General features: G+C 41.5%; 1 protein-coding gene and 1 long non-coding RNA gene across 9 annotated transcripts in view; one reads left to right on the forward strand and one right to left on the reverse strand.

The window, feature by feature from the left end:
* Positions 1–469: 469 nt before the first annotated feature.
* On the reverse strand, positions 470–20,297 carry LOC128349034 (uncharacterized). The gene is made up of 3 exons (XR_008318508.1): positions 20,111–20,297; positions 1,810–1,864; positions 470–873 (listed from the first exon to the last, which is right to left on the reverse strand). It is a non-coding gene; the product is annotated as an uncharacterized LOC128349034 (long non-coding RNA).
* ZNF518A (zinc finger protein 518A) overlaps positions 19,060–22,576 on the forward strand; it is a 53,345-nt gene continuing 49,828 nt past the window's right edge. For 3 of the 8 annotated variants that reach the window (XM_053304881.1, XM_053304883.1, XM_053304882.1), the window contains exon 1: positions 19,315–19,679. The gene's annotated coding sequence lies outside the window, so the exon portion shown is untranslated. Of the gene's footprint in view, positions 19,194–19,291; positions 19,680–19,753; positions 22,009–22,576 lie in introns of those variants that run through there. The other 5 variants (XR_008318503.1, XR_008318504.1, XM_053304885.1 and 2 more) reach the window with 4 other exon arrangements.

The following is a 22,576-nucleotide window of genomic DNA, read 5'->3' on the forward strand; positions in this document are numbered from 1 at the left end:
ACTCAGGGCAGGAATCTACTACAGTGCGCATCACAGATGACCACTGAGCTTCTAAAAGATCTAGTGAAGGACAACCCACCACTGCACAAGGCAAAATTTTCCACAGTTAGACAGCACTTATGGTTAGGAAATGCCTCCTAATGCCTTGTCTGAACTGGCTTCCTTGAAATTTCAACCCATAGGTTCTAGATCTGCCCTCAGGAACAACAGAGAAGGTCCACTCCTCCTCCTATGCAACAGCCCTTCAGATATTAGAAGTTGGCTAACATATCTCCCCTTAAATCTTCTCTTCTTCTAGGTTAAACGTAACCGGTGCCTTTAATTGTTTCTCTTCACCATCTTTGTTGCTCTGAACATTTTCCAGTTTATCAATACCATTCTTAGAATGCAGTGCCCAGAACCAGACACAATATTTGAAGTGAGGTTTGACCAGCTTTAATATCATCCCCCCCAAAGAGGAAGTTCCACATCATGAGGACTAACAGATGGTTGAGCTTGCATGGGGACCCAGCAAAAGAGAGACTCAGGAAACAACAGCAGTGTTTCACCCACAATGACTAGCTTATTGAGGAACAACTAGTTCTTCCCTCTATCCTGGCCCCTTTTCTGGTGCAGTCCTTTGGAGGGGTTCTACAATCTGTGTTTTCTTCACCCAGGAGTGCAGTGCTTATCCCCTTCTTCTTGATTCAGGCATCTGGCAGGGTCCCTGCCTGCTACATCACAGTGAACACCATCTGTTTCCCCCAGGAAGTCTTCTTCTCAGGGCTTCCGCTCCTCTTAGAAAGACTCCTCTGCCTCCTGGTGACTTCTCAGCCTGTGCTTTTCCAGCTGCCTCCTCTGCTTTCGGTATGCTGGTACAAATGCTGTCGCTTTCTTGAACGAAAGAGAACATAGGTCTAAAAATTCAGTCCTCCATGCTAGGCTATCATTTGGACATGAAATGCATATTGAAGTGAAACTCAGATTTCCCTTCCCTTCCAATCTGTACCTTCTTGCCCACCCAGATGGCATTGTCAATTCTACTAATAAGATTTCTAAATTGCAATCTCCTTTCTATGATTTAGCTTCAGTTATTACACTTGTTGTAAATGTCCATTATTAGAGGGAGACTTCAAAAAGCTAATGGAGCTATTTCTTTACTCCACAAGGGTTTATGACAGCCCTCAACCTTTAAATAGCTTCTTCTTAGGATCAAACTACATAAGTACCCCACATGCTTATTGCTGATGTGCTTGTTTGTTCTTAACTAAACAGCAGCCAGATTAGCTCTCCACACAGATCAGGACAGTGGCATGCAGGAGGGGGAGACCTTTTGTTCCCATCATGGTATCAAACTGGATCTGAGCGGCACCACCACCCACCCTGGCTGCTATTTGCCAGGGAACCTCTTCCAAGGCAAATAACAGTTGCGTGTGTGTGAGGCAATTCAAATGCTGGCTCATGACAGAGGCAAAAGATTAAAGCTCCCTTCTCCTCACAATACCATGCTAATTCATGAGCCCAATCTGGATGCTATTTAGTTAAGAAAAAAACAGGCACATCAGCATTAAGTACCGGCTTAACATAATGTGTGGCTTGATCCTTAGCTATGATCTAGGGACCATCAAATGTGCATGCTGTCGCCAGAATTATTCTAGACAACTGTAATTCTAACAATCTGGTTTGATGCAGCATTAGATATGTGTAAACCTATTGAAATCAGTGGGCTTAGCTGTGCTTAACTCTGTAAAGGAGTGGGCAGAAAGGCTGCAAGTTTATGCATTATCTTACTTGGGAGTAAGCCCCAATGAATATAACGGAAATAGTCACCTCAAAGCGGTTCCCAAAATAGCACACGTGAAGTTACTCAGAGCAATACCTTGACCTGTGAGACAATCATGAAACATCTTTAGATCTTCAGGGCTAGGGCAATCAAATATAAATTGGTTTAACTGTCTTTTCTATGAAGACTTATGGGGATTGTAGTTTTGAGGAAACTGAAAAATACAATTCCCTGGATCAGGGGCGTAGCAAGGTTGGAGTGGGCCCAGAGATGAGATTTTAAAATGGGCCCCCCCACTCAAAGTCCAGGGCCTCCGCACATCCCAGGTCCCCAAGGATTTAAGTCTGATATTTCAAAATAAGTATGCTGCCTGGAAATACATTTCACTGAATACACACATGCACACGTCACAATATATAGTGATATACATTGAGTACTATACATCTGTGCTACTTTTAATGCCTAGAACACACTAGAAAGACAAATTATTAAAATGGCCCCCTCGCTGCAGATTAGCAAAGGAGACTTTCAACCATGCAGGGTGAGCCTAGGTATGTTTTCTCAGAATTCTGAACAAATTCAGTCAAGTTTGATTCCAGGAGGTTTTTCACAGGAGGCTTTTAAAGCCCTTTAACACACCTCTCCTCTGGAATGGAGGTGCTGCATTCACATGGCCAGATTTACCCGGAAGTCCCTGCGAGTTATTGGGAGCAGTTCACACACAAGAAAAATAAAATAAAAGCAGCACACATGCTTCACAGTTCTCACTCAGACCTTCTGGGTTGCAAAACAACTTGAACATAAGTGTATTTATAAATGAATGAAAGAATGAATAAAATAAATATAATACTGTTTGTTCCAATAGTTTTTGTAATTTTCTGCCATGAAACAAGCCACTTATAGGACTTTTTAGATAGGTTTTTTTTTAAGCCAGCAAATTTTCCAAGCTGTTTTAAAATAAATATTCAGAGACTTCTCAGTCCCACCCCCCATAACAAAGCCCTATGGCAAGCAGATCCCTATATATCCGGGGGGGGGGAGGTAACCACAAAAAGGAGTTCACACTCTACCTGGCAAATGCTGGGCTGGGTTGGGCAAGGCAGCAAGGGGTCTTCTGCTGCAGAGAACAGTGGTGGCCACTCTGGCTGCCTCCTCCTTCCTTGGCTTGCTTCCAGCCCTACTCGAGTTCAGGCTTCACAGAGGCCTAGACAGAGGCCTCTGTGGAAGCCCCGCACACCCGCCGATCAGCTGAGAAGCGGGAGAAAAGGAGCTCTTTGCAGCTTGTCTGCTGCTTCCATTGCGGGCCTGGAGAACAAGCAGGAGAGACGGCGAAGAGGGCAAGTGGCTGAGGGGCCTTGGGGCTGGGCAGGGGGCAATGGGGAGCCATGTGAGGTTCCTCTGGGGGGCTCCTCCAGGCAGTGGGGCCCCCAGACAACTGTCTCCCCTTGCCCGATCGTTGTTACGCGTGTGCCCTGGATTCCTGAGTAAAAGCTATTACAGTTAAAGTTGCATCACAGAGGAGTATGCTTATAGTGCAGCTTCTTAATTTTTGCCTGAGTGGTGAAATGGCATTAATTTTTAAAGATGGCACAAAAGGAAATAGTCCAATAGGTGTGTATAACTTTGTTTTACATCGGTTTCAACATGTTTTGTCAGAGTATCTTCCTCAGGGGTACTATAAATATCAGCAAATATAAAATACAGTCAATATGAGGATTCCATTCAGGTTAAAAAACAAAACAAAACCCCACACACTCAAAGATATAACAAAACATCACATAAAGAATAATTGTATATGATGTAACTAAACAACCCCAACAGAACATATCAAAATGACACACAATATCATTTTCTTGAAAAGGAACATAAAAACACCAACATATAAGTAAAAGTTGATATGTCGGCATATGATATGTCATCAGCAAATAAGTATTTATCCAATAGTCTTACATTGTCTTGACATATTGCATATATTTGTGCTGCTAAAAAGCCTAATAATTCTAAACTCCAGTCTCTGAATGTGACCAGAATAATCCAAACTACAGTAGTCACGGTAAAAGCAACAATAATGAGGAGTTGGGTAATAACCGTTATGAAGAACTTTGCACTTAAAAAACAAAGCTAAAAGCCTACCAGATTCCTTGCAATAAACTGCAGATCACTAGAAATTAATTATACAACCAACAGGTATCTTCACCATAAACTTAACAACTGAATGCCAGTAATATGGGAAAACTCAATAAAAACATACTCAAGTTGTTACAGTAGATAGACTAGGATTACTATGGTGATACTGCTAGACAATCAGACAATGCCAGCATGTTTAAATGTGGCATTTCTCAGTCATTTCCTAATGTCAACAGTTATGGTTAAAAATAGCTACTTGATTTAGGATAGTCTGATGTGCAAAACTCTTGATTTTATGTTATTCTGTCTTTTAAAGGGCACAGTGAAGCCAGGATATATCTGAATATGTGGCAATAGTTATTTGTGCATTTAATAAGAAAATTAAAACATTAATTTCAAGAGGAAATGGCTTTCAGATATAAATATATTTGTGTAACCTCAGGCATTTATAATCTTCAAGAACTGAATATTACTGTATATTCCAGGTATTTTCAGGAAAAATTCAAGGGAAGATTGAATGAAGGGAAATTCTATTCAGTAGATCAAGGTTGGGTAAATATCCCTGCCTTAAATATCCCTGCCTTAAATACCCTGCAGTGCTGTCCAGAGAAAGCTAGGTGTTCAGGTTAACTCCCATTGACTCAAAGGCATGTCTGCTCTGCCAATGAGTGAGCCCTTTCTCACAAGCAGTGAGAAGGGGCTACCCAGTTTGTGGGGAAGAAGCCCGAAAGCGCTTACCTCCCAGCAGACGATTGTTCCTGGATTGATTTAAAAGGGTGAAAAAGAAAAAGAAAAAAGGGTTAAAAATAGAAAAAAACTATTGCACAGTGCTCCGTGGGGTCTCCTTCTGCCCTTCATGTGCCTAGCAATGCCCCCCAAACTGTGAAATCCCCCCAAATAGCTAAAATAGAGCAAAAACTGGGGAGGGGAGGGCAAAAGATGGGTGAAACAACAACTGTACTGTGCTCTCCAGGGTCTCCTTGTGTCCTCCTTCTGTACAGCAATCCTCCCCCAGCAGCAAAATGTCTCCCCAAGCAGTGGAAAATTATGGGGGGAAATGCCTGGTTTTAATCGAAATGAACCACAAAATGGCTCCTGCTTACATGCTCCTAGGAATGCATAAAAATGGTGCCAGGAAGTGACCTCATGGCTACTTCTGGCCCTCTAGGAATGGCGGAGACATGTGTTTTAAACCATTAGTATCCACAGATAATGAAATTGGGTGTCTTTTAGACACCCACGGATATGCGAAGATGTGAATGGCGAATCAGCAAATAGCAAGATTTCCCTGTACTTAGGATCTTGAATGATAGGAATAAGGTTATTGGATCCAATAGGATTCCGAGAAGCCTCAGAAGGGTTTAGAGTTGGCTCTGCTAGTGATTCTCGCTCTGTTGCAAACATGGAATAATGAAATCACTCCTAAGCGTCCTCTCCAACCTGCTTCAAAATTAGCCCCGTGGTATTCGGAAGAACTACAGGAGCTGAAGTGGCAAGGTAGATGACTAGAGTGCAAGTGGAGGAAGACTGAGTGTGAATCCGACATATTACAACTAGGGATGTGCGTTTCGTTTCGGATACAAAATGTTTTGTGAACAAAACAGGCAATTTTGGCTGTTTTGTAGCCAAAACAACACACCCAATGCTCAAAAACTGAAAATTTTGTAGCCAAAACAAAACGTCCATGTTTCGGATACAAAATGTTTTGTTGTTTCGGCTGTTTTGGAACTCCATTTCGCAATTACAAAAAGTCTTTCTCCTTCAGTCTCCATTTTGAGTTTTGACATCTGTTTGAATTTCCAGCCCTTCCAGCCCGCAGATTGGCCAGCAAAAGCATGGGCTGATCTGCTGGCAGTTGCCTCCTTATTCCTTTTAAGCAAATTTAAGGGTAAATTTTATCCTCATTGGCCAGTGGGGCAGTGTGCATTTCATTTTTGTTGTTTCACACTGTTGTGTGTCGATAAATTGCATTTTGGGTGGGGGGATGTGGATGTGCATGACCTTTAGAAATCTGCCTGATTTTTTCCAAAGCTCTGCTGTTGTTGATGTGTGATGTTGATGTTATTTGGGGTGGATTGGGGGCAGAAAGGGGGCTTTAGGGGCAGAAGAGTGGTTCAGGTGGTAGTGCCCCAATGGGTGCCTGCTGCCAACCAGATTCCAAAGGAATTGGGGAAAGGGCTGATTTTTAAAGAATTTCTTAAGTTGAAATGTCTTTGGGGCAGAAAGGGGGCCTGAGGGGCAAAATAGCGGGTTGGGTGGCAGTGGCCCAAGGGGTGCCTGCCACAACCCAGATTCCAAAGGAATAGGACAAAGGGCTGATTTCTTAGGAGTTTTTGGAAGTTTACGCTTCTTTAAGGTCCCCCCCCCAGTGAATAATGGAGGTTTCAGCAGACCCATAACTCCACCTGGGGGGCACTGGGGTGGCCGGGAGTGAGTGGTGGTGTAGTGAACATAGGGTGCCAACCACCCCCATGGGTTTTTAACCCATGGGGTGCTGGGTTCTGTTGTTTTTGAGGTGTTCTGAATGTAGATTCTCTGGTAGCATATGAGATTTTCAATGACAAACCATGAATCCACTTTCATATGCTACCAGAGAATCTGAATCTACACTCAAAACATCTCAGAAACAACAGAACCCAATACCCCATGGGTTAGCAACCCATGGGGGTGGTTGGCACCCTATGTGGTCTACACCACCACTCGCTCTGGGCCACCCTGGTGCCCCCCAAGTGCATTTATGGGGCAGGAATTATGGAGGTCCATCATTCCCTATGGGGAAGAACTTTACAGACATGCAAACTCCATTACATCTTTAAAAATCAGCCTTCGGCCCAATTCCTTTGAAATAGTTCTGGCAGCTTCCTTGCCCCCACTGGGCACTACCACCCACTCTACTCTGCTCTGGGCCACCCCTTTCCCCCCAACATGAAGTTATACTTTTGTTAAAACCTCCATTCTTCCCTATGGGAAAAATCCTATACTTCAAAAATTCACCAAAGCCCAGCCCTTTGCCCAATTCCTCTGAAATTTGGGTAGTAGTTTCCACCCATTGGGCACTACTGCCCCCACCCACTAGTTTTTTCCTGGGGCCATTTTTAAAAATCCAAAATGTTTTGGATTCGGATTTTGCAATTTTGAACAAAATTGGGGTGTTTCGGATTGGCTGGTTTCGAACAAAGAACAAAATGGGGGTGTTTCGGATTCGTGCCAAAAACAAAACAGAAAAACAAAACAAAACGCACAACCCTAATTACAACACAGAACACATCTGAAGATCAAGTCCAATGAAGTTGTCTAGGGTTGTGAGAGGGCTAGTATGTGCTCCTTCCCCCTTTAATTTGTAACCATCAGTCACTCGCTGTGATGTCTTCAATGACTTTTTTTGTCAATAAAATCTTTCATATTTGGGTTGAACTGTAGTAACTCATGCTTACTGCAGAGTCTACTATGGAGGTGTCCAGCAACTCTTCTTATAGAATTAGACTGGATCATTTTCAGTTTGTAACTCCTGAGGATATGGACAAACTGCTTCGGACTGTACGTCCTACAACCTGTTCTCTTGACTCTTGTCCAACTTGGATTATTTCATCTGGTAACTTCACCTTGGTAATTGGTAAGTGCTGGACTAGGACCGGGGAGACCTGAGTTCAAATCCCCATTCAGCCATGATACTTGCTGGGTGACTCTGGGCCAGTCACTTCTCTCTCAGCCTAACCTACTTCACAGGGTTATTGTGAGGAGAAACTTAAGTATGTAGTGCACCTCTCTGGGTTCCTTGAAGGAAGAGCGGAATATAAAATGTAAATAACAACAACAACATTATCAGAGAGGGTCTGGTAAATATTATATATGCCTCTCTGAGGGAGGGCAGTATGCCTCCTTGTCTTAAGGAGGCTATTGTTAGATCGTATTTGAAGAAAGCTGCATTGGATCCCTCAGAGTTAGCTAATTACAGACCTGTTTCCAATCTTTCCAATCATGGTTGGGAAAAGTGATTGAGTGGGTGGTGGCCCCTCAGCTCCAGGCATTTTTGGATGATGAAGATTATCTAGATACATTTCAAACTGGTTTTTGAGCAGACTATGGGGTTGAGACTGCCTTTGTTGGCCTGATGGATGATCTCCAATTGGCTATCGACAGAGGGAGTATGACTCTGCTGATGCTTTTGGATCTCTTGGCAGCTTTCAATACTATCTGTCATGGTATCCTTCTGGGTTACCTGAGTGAGGTGGGATTAGATGTTTTACAGTGGTTCCATTCTTACCTCTCTGGTAGGTTCCAGATGGTTTCACTTGGAGACTGCTGCTGCTCTGCAAAGTGAGAACTAAAGTATGGAGTTCCACAAGGCTCCAATGCTCTTTAATATCTACATGAAACCACTAGTAGATGTCATCAGGAGGTATGGTGCGGGATGTTATCAACATGCTGATGATACTCAAACCTCCATATTGACCTCATCACTAAATGCCTATCTGGAGGTGGTAATGGGCTGGATGAAGGCTAACAAACTGAAGTTGAATCCAAATAAGACAGACTGTGGGGGGTCAGGACCCTAGAGAGGACTTAGATCTGTCTGTTCTGGATGGTGTTACACTCACCCTGAAAGATCATGTACTTAACTTGGAAATGCTCTTGGAACCAAAACTCTTTCTGGTTTCCCTAGTTGAGGCAGTGAATAGGAGTGCTTTTTATAAGCTTTGCCTGATACGTCAGCTACACCCATTTTTGGAGGTAAATGACCTTAAAACAGTGGTGCATATGCTGGTAACCTCCAGGCTCGAGTACTGTAATGCCCTCTACATAGGGCTGCCTTTGTACATTGTCCAGAAACTACAATTGGTACCAAATGTGGCAGCCAGACTGATCTCTGGGACAACCCAAAGGGACCATAAAGAAAAGGAAAAATTGTGCTGTTGAGTCAGTGTCGACTCCTGGTGACCACAGAGCTATCTAGTTTTCTTGGTAGAATAGAGTGGTTTACCATTACCTTCCTCCCACACAGTATGAGATGATGCCTTTGCCATTGTCTCTGAAGTGAGCATCTGCCTCCAGTACCTTCTTATATCGCTGCTGCCTGATATAGGTGATTACAAATATATATTTACTAGGCACAGTCTGGGAAGCACACCGGTGGGGATTCGAACTAACAGCCTCTTGTTCACTAGGCAAACTGCTTCCCTGCTGTGCCACTGCAACTGATAAAGGGTCCATCATAGTGGCAGAGCCACCATTGAGCAGATGAGTTCAAAGAACCTGGATCCCCAGACATGCTGCCCACATCTGACATCAGACGGATTTAGCTCCCAAATGGGGCTGCACAGCCTCGTTTTTGAGCTAAGTCGGCCAGCGCTGCCTTCGCAGTGTGGCCGGAGTGAATCTCCCTGCCCTTTAAAGGCAGGGAGAGCCACTCCTGGCCGTGCTGCAAATGCAGCGCTGGACAGTTTAACTCCCAAACGGAATTGTATGTTAGAAGGCAGGGAGAGTTGCTCTGGCTGTGCTGCAAACGCAGCGGTGGCCAGTTTAACTCCCAAATGGGGCTACGCAGTCCCATTTGGGAGCTAAACCACGCCCCCGCATCTGATGTCAGACATCAGACATGGGGTGGTGCAGGGGGTGGTGATGCAGGATCTGACATCAGATGCAGGGGGTGAGACTAGCGGGGCCATGGCAGTTTTAAAAGGATTGCACTGGCGGCCAATATGTTTCCAAGCAAAATACAAAGTGCTGGTTATTACCTATAAAGCCCTCAATGGCTTGGGTGCAGGGAATTTAAGAGAGTGGCTTCTTTTTGTCATGAACCCTGCTCCAGACATCATCTGGAGATGTCTGATTACGGTTGCCATTGGCTCGTTTGGTGGCAGCTTGGGACCAGGCATTTCCTGTGGTTGTCCCAGAGCTTTGGAATATGCTCCTTGTCAAAATAAGAGCATCTCTATCAATGAGAGCTTTTAGGAAAACTCTCAAGACACACCAGTTTTTTCAGGCTTTTAACTGAAATTAATTTTAAGTTTTATTCTGTGAAATTGTTATAACTTACTTTACTCTCTTTTATATTTGTGTTTTGAATTGTGTACACTGCCTAAAGATACACATATCAGGTGGTATATAGATATGATAGATAAATAATAGAGAAAACAACACTATATTTTGTGTGAAACTACAATTTCTATTCCATGTGCAGCTAATTGTGGTAGAGAAATGCACCAGTAACAAGGATCCTTGTGTGGACAAGAGAGGGGAATTTCCCTTAAGATAGACTGCTACAAATTACCTGTGGTGTTCATGTACACCACATATATTTTTAACTGTATTCAAATATTCTACATTGTGGGCTAGTTTGGATGATACTCCATTTGCTTGGCTCTTCTGCTCTCCCAGAGCATAGGCCACCTCTCACTAATGATGTATGCTGGCTGGTTTCTCATAACTGCTCCTCTACACATGCTAGAAATACTAGTTTAAGGTAGTATTTCTAGCATGTGTAGTGGGGCAGTTCAGATGGACTACCCCTTCAGTTCAGATGGACTACCCCTACGCCACCAGAGCCCCTGGTGGCGCAGTGGTAAAACTGCCGCCCTGTAACCAGAAGGTTACAAGTTCGATCCTGACCAGGGGCTCAAGGTTGACTCAGCCTTCCATCCTTCCGAGGTCGGTAAAATGAGTACCCAGAATGTTGGGGGCAATATGCTAAATCATTGTAAACCGCTTAGAGAGCTCCGGCTATAGAGCGGTATATAAATGTAAGTGCTATTGCTATTGCTATTGCTATCAGAAGCACCCCTGCATACTGAGAGTGGGGAAGGACATGCACCTTCATGCAGCACACACTATTTATCACTTCTGGTGGTTTGCATGGATGCAGTATCATGCAAACTAGCCTATTATAATCATTTCTTTCCAAATAATTCCCCATACTATTTGCCTGCTTGACAGCTACAGAAAACTAAAGTGTTTCTAATTAACCTGTATATAATAATTTGGAGACCAGTCCTTTATTACATGACAAAGTCCATTCCTTGTACAACAAATCATAATTTGGTTCAATCCATGATGGTATAATTATTGTAAGTATGTTATATTTTTCTTCTGTTATGTATGTTCTCAATATTATTATTATCATTAATAATAATAATAATAATAATAATAATAATTTACCATCAATCATGCTCTGCACCCCCGCAGTGATGTCGATAGGCTATACCTCCCTCGCAGCTCAGGTGGAAGAGGAATGCTGCAAGTCCATCAAACAGTAGAGGAGGAGAAAAGAGGCCTTGAAGAATATATCAAGGACAGTGAAGAAGATGCACTTCAAATGGTCAATAACGCGAAACTATTCAACACCAATGAAACAAAGCAGGCCTACAAGAAAGAACAAGTCAAGAACCAAGCAGAAAAATGGAAAAATAAGCCCCTGCATGGTCAATATTTGCACAATATAAATGGAAAATCAGACATCATCAAGACCTGGCAATGGCTTAAGAATGGTTACTTGAAGAAAGAAACAGAGGGTTTAATACTGGCTGCGCAAGAACAGGCACTAAGAACAAATGCAATAAGAGCCAAAGTAGAAAAATCCACAACAAACAGCAAGTGCCACCTTTGTAAAGAAGCAGATGAAACAGTGGACCACCTAATCAGCTGTTGTAAAAAGATCGCACAGACTGACTACAAACAAAGGCATGACAAGGTAGCAGGGATGATACACTGGAACATCTGCAAAAAATACAAGCTACCTGTAGCCAAACATTGGTGGGACCATAAAATTGAAAAAGTTGAAGAAAATGAAGATATAAAAATATTATGGGGCTTCCGACTACAAACAGACAAACATCTGCCACACAATACACCAGAGATAACTGTAGTCGAGAAGAAAGAAAAACAAGTCAAAATAATCGACATAGCAATACCAGGGGATAGCAGAATAGAAGAAAAAGAAATAGAAAAAATCACCAAATACAAAGATCTACAAATTGAAATTGAAAGGCTGTGGCAGAAAAAGACCAAAATAATCCCACTGGTAATTGGCGCCCTGGGTGCAGTTCCAAAAGACCTTGAAGAGCACCTCAACACCACAGGGGCCACAGAAATCACCACCAGCCAATTACAAAAAGCAGTTTTACTGGGAACAGCCTATATTCTGCGATGATATCTATAGCAATTGACAATAAAATTCAGCCATCCCAGGTCCTTGGGAAGGACTCGATGTCTGGATAAAACAAACCAGTCAATAACACCTGTCTGACTGTGTAAACAAGAAATAATAATAATAATAATTTATTCAATTTCTATACTGTCATTCCAAAAATGGCTCTGGGCAGTTTACACAGAGAAATAACAAATTAATAACAAAATAAACAAAATTATTAGACATAAAATATATGTCCAATAATTATTTTATGTAATTTTTTTGCATGATGGTTTATCCTGTTTATGTTGTATTTTATTTTGCAATAAAAACTATAGATGATAATAATAATAATAATTAGTATTAGTGATTAATAATAAATTGAATCCAAGTTTTCTGTACTGAATGGTAATGATAACTTTGGTTACATTGGTTTGGGTGATTTCCCCCCTCAAATATCATTTTGTACTTATCAATTCTGAATTTAATTTGCTATTTTATTTCCTGCTTTAGCTCATTTGAGAGATCATTCTCTAATGTTTTTACAGACTTACTTGGGCCCAAATATGATAATTTTACTATCTGAAATTATTATAGTGGTTTTAACATTTGTATACAACCTGCAATTTCACTTCTTACAATATACTTTTTGACTGTGTTACCCTGTCATTTACCTCCTTCTGTTGATAAAACATTTCCTTTAATCATGTAATTTTCTTTGTATCTATTATAACTTTCCCTCCCCTTAGGTAGTGATCAGTGTATAAATGCATACTGTGTGACTTCTTTTGACTGCATCATTTACTTAGCAGGTGGAAAACTTTGGTTGCAATTCTAGACACACTTACCTGAGAGTAAGTTCTATTGAGACTCACAGTGGGACTTACTTTTGAGTAAATGCATAGCAGCTATCTGGTTATCATTTCTTTCCCCAGAAAATCCTAGTGCACTGTGATGGATCATCTTTAACTATATTCTGTTAGATCATGCTAGCACATGTGTTAGGGAACAGAGAATACAGTATTTGTGAGCCAATGGCATCCTTCGAAAAAGCTAGAGGAGTCTGTTAATGGTCCATTAGCTAAACTAGACTAAACTAATGACAACAGGTACAACAACCAGCCTCAGAATTGATAATGAAGACATTGAAACGGTGGATAGTTTCTGCCTTTTAGGATCGATCATCAAGAATAAAGGATCCAGCAGTCAAGAAATATGTTGCAAACTAGCACTTGGTAGAGTTGCAATGAAAGCCTTGGAAAGGAAATTTAGATGACGTGACAAGTCTATACCTACAAAGATTAGAATATTCAGACAATCAAGGGTGTAGCTAGGGGATAGGGGGCCTGTGTTTGCCCCTCTCCCCAGTGGCCCCTTGGAGTGAGCGAGATAACGAAGAAAATAGGGAGCGGAGGAGCTGGGGGCCCCGGGTTCTTTGAACCCATCTGCTCAATTATAGCTACACCCCTGCGGACAATGGTTTTCCCTGTGGCACTCTATGGATGCAAAAGCTGGACGTTGAAGAAGCAAGACAGAAAAAGTATTGATGCTTTTGAACTTTGGTGCTGGAGAAGACTTTTTATTGTAAATCTGTCAAGCTAGCCAGATGGAGCATAAAACAGGCAGGCAGAAGTTTAACAGCAAAGTCTTACAGAAAGGAATTCTCCAAACCAGGGCCAGTCCAAGTCAATCCAAGCAATCCAACAGAGTCTAAAGCGAAATCCAAGGGCAAGGTCAACACAGTCCAGGATCCAAACACAGTCAAGGCAAGACATGAACACAGCCAATTAGCTCACAGGAAATTGACGTTGCTATCAGCAGGGTAGCTGTGGTACAGTCGTCCTAAATAGGCTGACCCCCAGTGCTGTTAATCAAGAGTTCCTGAGTCAGCAGCTTTGCCAGTTGTTCTACGCATGCGGCTCCTTAACTCTTGCTGTCTCTTGGACCAGCGCCTCTCCACAGCTGAGACCGGTCACGCCTCCTCCACAAGAGCTGCCTCACCCAGCTCTAACTCATCTTCGACTCCCTGTGCATCGGACCCACTCTCCTTTGAAACTTCTGGTTCTTGTCCTCCCTCCTCTGCTGTCAGCTCCACCCCCTCCTCCAACTCCTCCTCGGAGTCTTCCAGCATGCCCATAACACTTTTGTGGATACCATGGACAGCCAGGAAAACAAATAAATGGGAGCAAATCAATCCAGAATTTTCACTTGAGGCACAAATGATCAGGCTCAAACTATCATACTTTGGACACCTTATGCGAAGATCTAGCTCCCTTGAGAAGTCTATAATGCTAGGAAAAGTTGAAGGAAAGAGAAGATGAGGACGACCAGCAGCAAGGTGGATGGTCTTGATCACGACAGCAATGAATGCACCACTGAGAGATCTAAAAGACCAAGCTGAAGACAGATCATCCTGGAGAGAATCTATCTATGTGGTCTCTAAGAGTCAACACTGACTTGACAGCACTTAATCAATCAATCAGCTTTGCTGAGGCATGCCATTGGTTCACAAAATACTATCTTATCAGTTCCCTAACATATGTGCTTAATAATTCTGTGTCTTGTTTCAGTTTGTATCAATGTTCCAGATTATAGATCAACTGGCCTATAATTCCTGTTCTTTCAATAAGACTGATAACAAATTGAAGTATTATTTTCAGTCTGTATATTAAACCCAATTTGGAGATTTTAAAAATGAAATGTAAGCAGCTTGACATCCTGATGACTTCATAAACATAGTCATTAATATAATTTTTGCATAGGGTGGTTTAGAGATTCATTCATTTGGCTTCCTTTTGACATTTTACTGAATCTTAAACTCATTTTAGCTCTTCCTGTTTACCTTTGCTTTCTCAGACAATATATCTTGTTTGCAAGCTGCTTTCCTCTCTAGCATTGGTTTACTCGTACATATTTCAGAAATGAAATCTACCAAGGCCTTATCAGTCTATTTTCTACATCCATCAATTGTTACATACAGAGGACTGCATACCAAAGATTACTGTTGCCATTCCAGTTCTAGGGAGTGAGAGAAGTCAAGGTAGGTTGGTATATTGTAACAAATCAACTTCCTTCAGTGAAAAAGAATGCAAACTTTTTAGTTTCATGGCACCCTGCTTGAAATAAAACTAGAGCTGTCACTCAATTAACAAAATCTTAGTTGATTGCTCAAGTATGTTTTAATTCATTAATTAACTGCATAAATTCGCATATGACTAAAATATGGCAGTTGAATATAGTTTTAAATTGTTTTAAGGTCTTCTTTTTAAATTGGTTGTTGTAAATTGTCCAGAGACTGAAGTTTGGGGCAGTCTACAGATTTGTGAAATAAACAAATAAATAAATTAAAACAATAATTTTGAAAAACACATACTTCCTTTGAGTTTAGAAGGCGCATGCATAGATTGCAGCAGGTGCCATCTTGACTGGGCATTTCCTCCTGTGTGATAGTGAAGGACGAATGCGTCTTCCAAGATGGTGCCTGCAATCTACACGTTTTGGGGTGGTTTTTTTTTTTACAACAATCTGCATGAAAAATTATTAACTTTTTTAAAAGTTGTCACTTAATTGGGGTGCTTGTATTAATTATTTAATCAAATCAGTTACCGTGTTAAAAAAAAAACCCTTGATGAAGTATGCAATACTGCTTTTTCTCCACAATAGAAAGATGGTCTAATTAAAATTATCAGGTCGTCTTCAGTATCTATTGTGAATATTTGGTAGATTCACCTCTGTGCACCTTCTCTTTTTCCAAATATAATTTTGATTATTAAAAAATAAAATGAGAAAAAGAGTAACAAATTCCTTTCTGTGACCAGTAGTCCTTGGGCTAGTCTAAGGTTTTTGGATCCAAGGTCAAGCAATTAAGGTCAGATTCAAGTTTGAGGGGCGTTTGGCATGTTTTGAGGAGGCAACAACAGAGCTCCCTCACTGCCTCCTTCCAGCATCTCCCAATCAAAAAATGGGAGATTTCCCCCAGAGGCCCCTGCAATCCATTTGCAAACAAAATGCTGACAAAATCCATTTGCAGACCAAATGAGAGAGAGGAGGCAACAGAGCGACTCTTTCAGCCAGTGGAGTCATTCTATTGGCATGGAGGCTATGGACATAAGATTAACATTGGGTCCTGCACAGAACAGGGAAGCAAAATGAAAACTGACAGACATAAGGTAAAACAAGTGATAGAAAGAACTATCACAAATTTGGCAGTTGAGTTAAGAATGTTTCTTCTCAAACCTTTTCTAACTCTGAAGTAACAGAGTTAGTTCAGACTTAACACAGAACCTAAAGGTTGAAGTTAATTTTAGATCTCAGGTTCCCTAAACAAATAGGTAAGGATAAGCCAAGACTGGTGGGTTCAGCTGCCACAACCAATCTCAGTGTAGCTTAACCCTCAAATAAAGTAGGCATGTGCATGAGGATGGGAAGGGGAAGCATGAACTCCTGGAGCTGAGGGAGGTTCCACAAACTTTGACTTCCATGTTAAGTCTGAACCTGATCATAAAGAGAGACTGGTAGACTAAACTCTGAGCTGCTTCAGACATGATTTCTTACATGAACAGCCCTTTCATGTAGGAAAAAGTTATACACGTAACATTTGTATATTTCTCTGTGTGTTCACACAGAAAAACAGATGCATGTGTATATATCATACATATTAAGCAGGCATGGCTAGAGATAGGGCAATGCTTACTGGCTACTAACTACTCTGGAACACCTTCAATCTAAGCTTTACAGTGTAGTATGTAAATGTTAACAGGGTTTCATTTTGTTTGTGAAAAACCTGCTGGCTTCTAGATGTATTATATATGCTGGCAATCCAGGTTTTTTTATTATTTTTTATTAACTACCTTCAATGTGTAGTAAACAAAATGAAAATCAGGATCTAAATGTTTTAAAATAAATAAACCAAACAAAAATATATGTATTTAATAAAATAACTTCACCCATCATTTTGTTTTCAACAAATTAAACCCTACAAAGCAGAAACTCATTGTAGCAGCTGCCTGTACACATTACATATATTTGTGTTTGGTTTATTTATTTTAAAACATTTAGATCCTGATTAATTTAGATCCTGATCCATGTATAATCCTAGAACAGTATGGAAAACTTACTTGGTCACTTAATTGTGATTAAGTTGAACAAAGTATACTTCATACTTCCTGTTGATGGCCAAAGTCTTCTTGTGAGCATGATTAACAGTAGATTTATCGGCCTTTAGCTGTGTACTAAATAGCATCAGAAAAATGATACAATCCATATCTAAACTGGCCTGTTGTTTGCATTTAAATTAAATTCATAGGTCTATGGTTCCAAAAATGCTTGGGGACCACTTGAATCATCTCTCTCTCTCTCTCTCTGCCCAGAATAATTCCTACAAAAAATGGAGTAATCTCTGAAAAGAAAATGTAACATGTATTGTGAAAGTATCACATAGACTGTAGAAATGACTAGCAAAATATTAATTTAAATGACGCTGCTGTTCACAGGAACTGCTTCAAAAAGGCTATCAAATTAGTGGACATGGTTTGGTAAGCACTGACGTAATCTTTACTATGTGGCTGAAAGTTTGATAGAGAGGCTATTGGAAAATGACACTTTTCCACTGTCTTGAAAAAAGTATTTGCTTTTAGAAACTGAAATATGGAAGAGGGTTAGAAAAGAGAATGAACAAGGCAAGTTTTGATGAAAAAATCCAACTGAATTTTTGTAACTGAAAATTAATCCTCTATTAGTGGAACATATGGAAGATTTTGTTAAAATCGCTTTCACTTTTAATTGCAAGTCTTATCTGAAACAAAGGAAGTCGATGTGTGTTATGTATACCTTACATAGGAAAAGGAAAGATTGTGCTGTGGAGTCAGTGTCGACTCCTTCTCGTGATCATCTTGGTAGAATACAGGGGTGGTTTACCAGTGCCTTCTCCCTCACAGTATGATGCCTTTCAGCACCTCCCTATATCGCTGCTGCCCAATATAGGTGACTACAAACATATTTACTAGGCACAGTCTGGGCAGTACACTGGCATGGATTTGAACTAACAGCCTCTTGCACTTTAGGCAAGCTGCTTCCCCACTGGCTCACATTGTCTTTTAAGCCACTTCTCATGCCTCAAAGACTCTTCCTCTTAGCTTCCTTCCTTTAAAAAAATATTTTGTTCCTTGAGCCAGTGTGGTGTAGCGGTTGGAGTGCTGGACTAGGACCGGGGAGACCCAAGTTCAAATTCAAATTGACCCAAGTTCAAATTCAGCCATGAAACTAGCTGGGTGACTCTGGGCCAATCACTTCTCTCTCAGCCTAACCTACTTCACGGGGTTGTTGTGACAGAAGAAACTCAAGTATGTAGTACACCGCTCTAGGCTCCTTGGAGGAAGAGTGGGATATAAATGTAAAATGAAATAATTTTAAAATTTGTGTATTGCTATTAAGATGTTGTCTGCTGTTTTTTATTTCAGCATGACGTAAAACAGTAAAGCCTAGGCATCTAATATTTTGCATTGTAAATGTTAACTAAACTTCTAGCTCATTATATATACTATTATAACTTAAAAGAAATATAGTGTTATCTGCACTGACTAAGATTTTGATGCTCTCTTTACTAGTGTGCACCCAAGCTTTTAAATTTTTTTAATGTAGTCTAATCTACCTGTGGTGTTTCTGTTGTGCCACAGAAAATTACCAGTGTAGGTAGCTTCTGCTTCCTGTTGATTGTGTGAAAGAGAGCTGTTTTGTTTTGTTATACTGGATCATAAGGACCTTAGGCCCTGATAATCTTTCTCCTTGTGGTTTTGTGTGTGTGTGTGCCAGTGTGCATCTCAAGGATTAGAACACTGCTTAACACATTGAATCTTAATGGAAGGAGGGATGTGTTGTGAGCAACTGAGAAAAATAGGCCCTATTTTTCTTTTGTACACAACCCTTCTATTATCTGCACTGAAACATGAGCACTGGAAAGACAAATATATTACTAATATCAGGAGGTGGCGTGGTGGGTTTTCAGACAATGGCCATGTGTGGCTGATTGATGAGCAAAGGGAAGGTGGTGATGTCATAATTATCCATTGACTGAGGGAGGACATGATGAATTTCTGTTTGCTTCCTCAGGGCTTCTGGTTGGTGCCTGCCTACAAGATGAAGGAGCACAAGGCTGTTTCATTGGCAACCCGTGGAAGGGATGTAGGTATAGAATATGGGTGTCTCTCTGCTGTGTCTAATAGTGTATTGTGTTACTGAGCCATCCCCATAGTCTCTCTCTCTCTCTTTCTCATTATACAGACACACACACACACAAGGGGAGGAGGAAGAGGAGGGATTCGGTGGTGGGTAAGGCTGTAACTGGTGCTGCCGCCTTCATTAGTTTAGCAGAAACTCTTCGCGTTGCCGTCGCGGCCAACATAGCTTTCCTAGTGAGGAAAAGGGCAGGCGCTTAGCGCCTCGACATACTGTGGGGGAAAGAAAAGGGAGGCGGCCGTGGTGGGGTCGCCAAGCGCACCCCCAAACTTCCCTGGGCCTCCGTCTCTCCGTCCCATGTGCAGAACATATCCCTCCGCCTCAGTCACCCCACCCCGCCTTCCATTGCTGAGCTCGTCAATTCCCGCAGTCCCCGGATGGAAAGTGTAATGGCCGCCAATAGTGACTCGTCGGACTATGGAAACGGGCGAGGTAATCTAGGTGCACAGCGTTGTGCCCGGCGGGTTGGAGGGCCAGGGGATGAGTCCCTGGGCGCCCAGATGGGGGGAGAAGGAATACTGGCTCCTTGGTAGCCAGTCGCTTCGCCGGCTTAGTCAACGGGGCTTCTTCGAGCCGGACGGGCGAATCCCTGTAGTTGAGCAGGAACCCGCCCTCTTGTTGGGCTGAGGAGTTAAAATAGTCCCGCGTGCCCTTGCCCGGCCGCCGCCTCTAAAGTTGGCTCCGCGTCTCTTGGTTTACTCCGGGGAAAGGGGAAGCAGGTCTGGGGAGTGCAGAGAGGCTAAGTGCCTTTTACCATACACGGAATAATCCTACTCAGAATCGTGATGGCTCAATAGCCCGTGTATCCCTCCGCCCGCCCGAGGGGAGAAGGGGAGAGTTGTTGTTTGGCAGCGCCCCCTCACCTCGCTTCGGCATCTCTGGGGGCCCCCCCAGGATCCCCTTCCCGCCTGGGAATAGTGGGGACGGTGATGGGACTGAGCGGCCCCTGGCTTCCCCAGGACGACCTCGCACGGTCTGTTGGGTGGTGGTTGGAGCCAAAAGTAGCAGGTTGATGCCTCTCCTTGGAGCTGAGGGGACTACCTGGCAGCCTTTCTTCCTGGAGCCCCCACGTGCTGGACCCTCAACTTGAAAGCCTTTGGCCATCTTGCTTGTTGAGCTGTGCCCCTTAATCGCCTCAGGCCTCCAATATGTCCAGTGTATTGAGACAGCGAGGTTGGCTACTCTACCTGGCTTGAAGTATAAGCTGGGCCATGCAGTTGACTTGGGCAAAGTCTTGCCTTTTTCAACCTTGGCTCCCCACTCTAAAATGTGGATGATCATAATTTGCTTTACTGGACTGTTAAGAGGATTAATTTGGAAAGCGCATTGCACAGGGAAGAAGTGTATATAGAGTTTTGTGTCCTTGACCGCCATCTTGTTCTGCTTGGGTGTAGCTCTTCCCCAATAAGTATTATTATTATTATTTATTAACACAGTCAGACAGGTGTTATTGACTGGTTTGTTTTATCCAGACATCGAGTCCTTCCCAAGGACCTGGGATGGCTGAATTTTATTGTCAATGTTATTGCTGTTGTTATAGATTCCATCGCAGAATATATTATTATTATTATTCTCTTTCGCTCAGAGCAGAGTAATGAACTATATTAGCACCCTGGATGCTGACATTTGTAATTATTACTACTGAACTGAATTTAAATAGTCTACGTAGTGTAGCTTAACTGTTGTAAACATAAAGGAAGACATTCTTGAAAATTGCTTAACATCATTTGAGTTTGCTTTTATAACCAAGGAAATTTACTTATTTTGTTCTCATTGGCTCTCTCATTAAGTTATAGCTAGTTACAGAAATGTAAGGTGACCCGTGGATAATTTATAATAAGATGGTGATAGTTTGGTTTACAGCTTCAGAAAGTCTAAATCCACCAATTCAGACGTGCTCATATATACTTGACTAGGTTAAAAATCCACAGTTTTTTTCCTAAAATATGAATTAGATTATCATAATGTAACATTGCAAGTTGCTATATCTATTTATATTTTTATCTAATACAAGTGAATATATAAATGACAGTATTTTATCTAGAATACTTACAAAATATGGGATGTTTTGTATTCTAAGTTGATTAGTAGACTTAAAACTTTGACCCTCGCCCTCCAAGTAATATGATTGGATATAGTTGATTGCATTGCATGTAGGTCATAAAGCTAAGCCAAGAGCTTGTTTTTCACCTTTACAATAATTATATATTTTATATTCTAGACTTCAGTGTGTATAAGGGCAGACCAATGTTGTTATAATTTTGATATTTGGTTTCTGTGCTTTTGATGCTTATAGTTGAGACATGATGGGTACCTGCACAGAACAAATCTTTCTCTGAGACATTTTAATGCTTGCAGTTATTTAGTGTAACATCTCTCCTGGTAGCTGCTATTTGGAATACCCTAAGTTTAAGTAAAATATTTAATTTTTACTCATAAATAATCCAATGTGTGTGTTTCCCCAAAAACTAGTGATGTTTGTACTGTGTTTAAGCTTGCAAGGTCCTGGTCACCATTATACACATGTGGCCCCCACAATCCTATACTGTTCAGCACATGTTTACCCAGAAGTAGGTTCCATTAAGTTCAGTGGGATTGATTATCTAATAAGTGGATTTTAGATTGCAGTGTTCAGGATAGTCATCTTTCCTGTAAATAAATTATCTCATGTTTCATTTTTAAAATTCTCTTCATGGTGTTTTGAAGAACAGCTGAATGGCGGGTTGCTTGTTAGAGTGCAAATAGGAGATGAAAATATGAGGTACAAAGAACGAATAGTTGTTTGTGCATTAAAGCTACTTGTTAAAACCAAGTTTCTATACCAAAGAGTAAGATAAGTGTATAAATCTACAAGCTGGTGAAACCTAGGTGAAGAAATGTTTTTTGTGTTTAATTGGCAGCTGACTTACCCAATTAGTTCAGTTGTTCAGAATTCCTGTTGTAGCCAATACAATTGTAGTATTAAATGCTTGCAGCCAACAGTGGCAGCCTGGAAACATTTGCAGCTTCCAGCATAAAATCTTTGGTTCTTGGGTAGTCAAGTGCCTGGGATTTTTTTCAGCCATGTTTTAAAATGATACCAGGCCTGGATTTACTTGTAGCAAGATTAGACAGGGTCAGCTCTCAAGTGCTAGTGGGTTATCAAAAAATAAAATAAAATGGAACGTATCTATGATTAACTTCTCTTACTGGTGCTTAGTCAGCCAAGTTAGTCATGGCTAATTTAAGTCCTATTAATTTCAGTGGGACCTAGTAATGACTGACGGTGCTTAACTCTAAAATTCCTAATGCGCATGTAAATTGTTCATGTTTAAACAAATATCTTCTTT

This window comes from Hemicordylus capensis, chromosome 3, assembly GCF_027244095.1.
Source record: "Hemicordylus capensis ecotype Gifberg chromosome 3, rHemCap1.1.pri, whole genome shotgun sequence".
NCBI classification, from domain to species: domain Eukaryota; kingdom Metazoa; phylum Chordata; class Lepidosauria; order Squamata; family Cordylidae; genus Hemicordylus; species Hemicordylus capensis.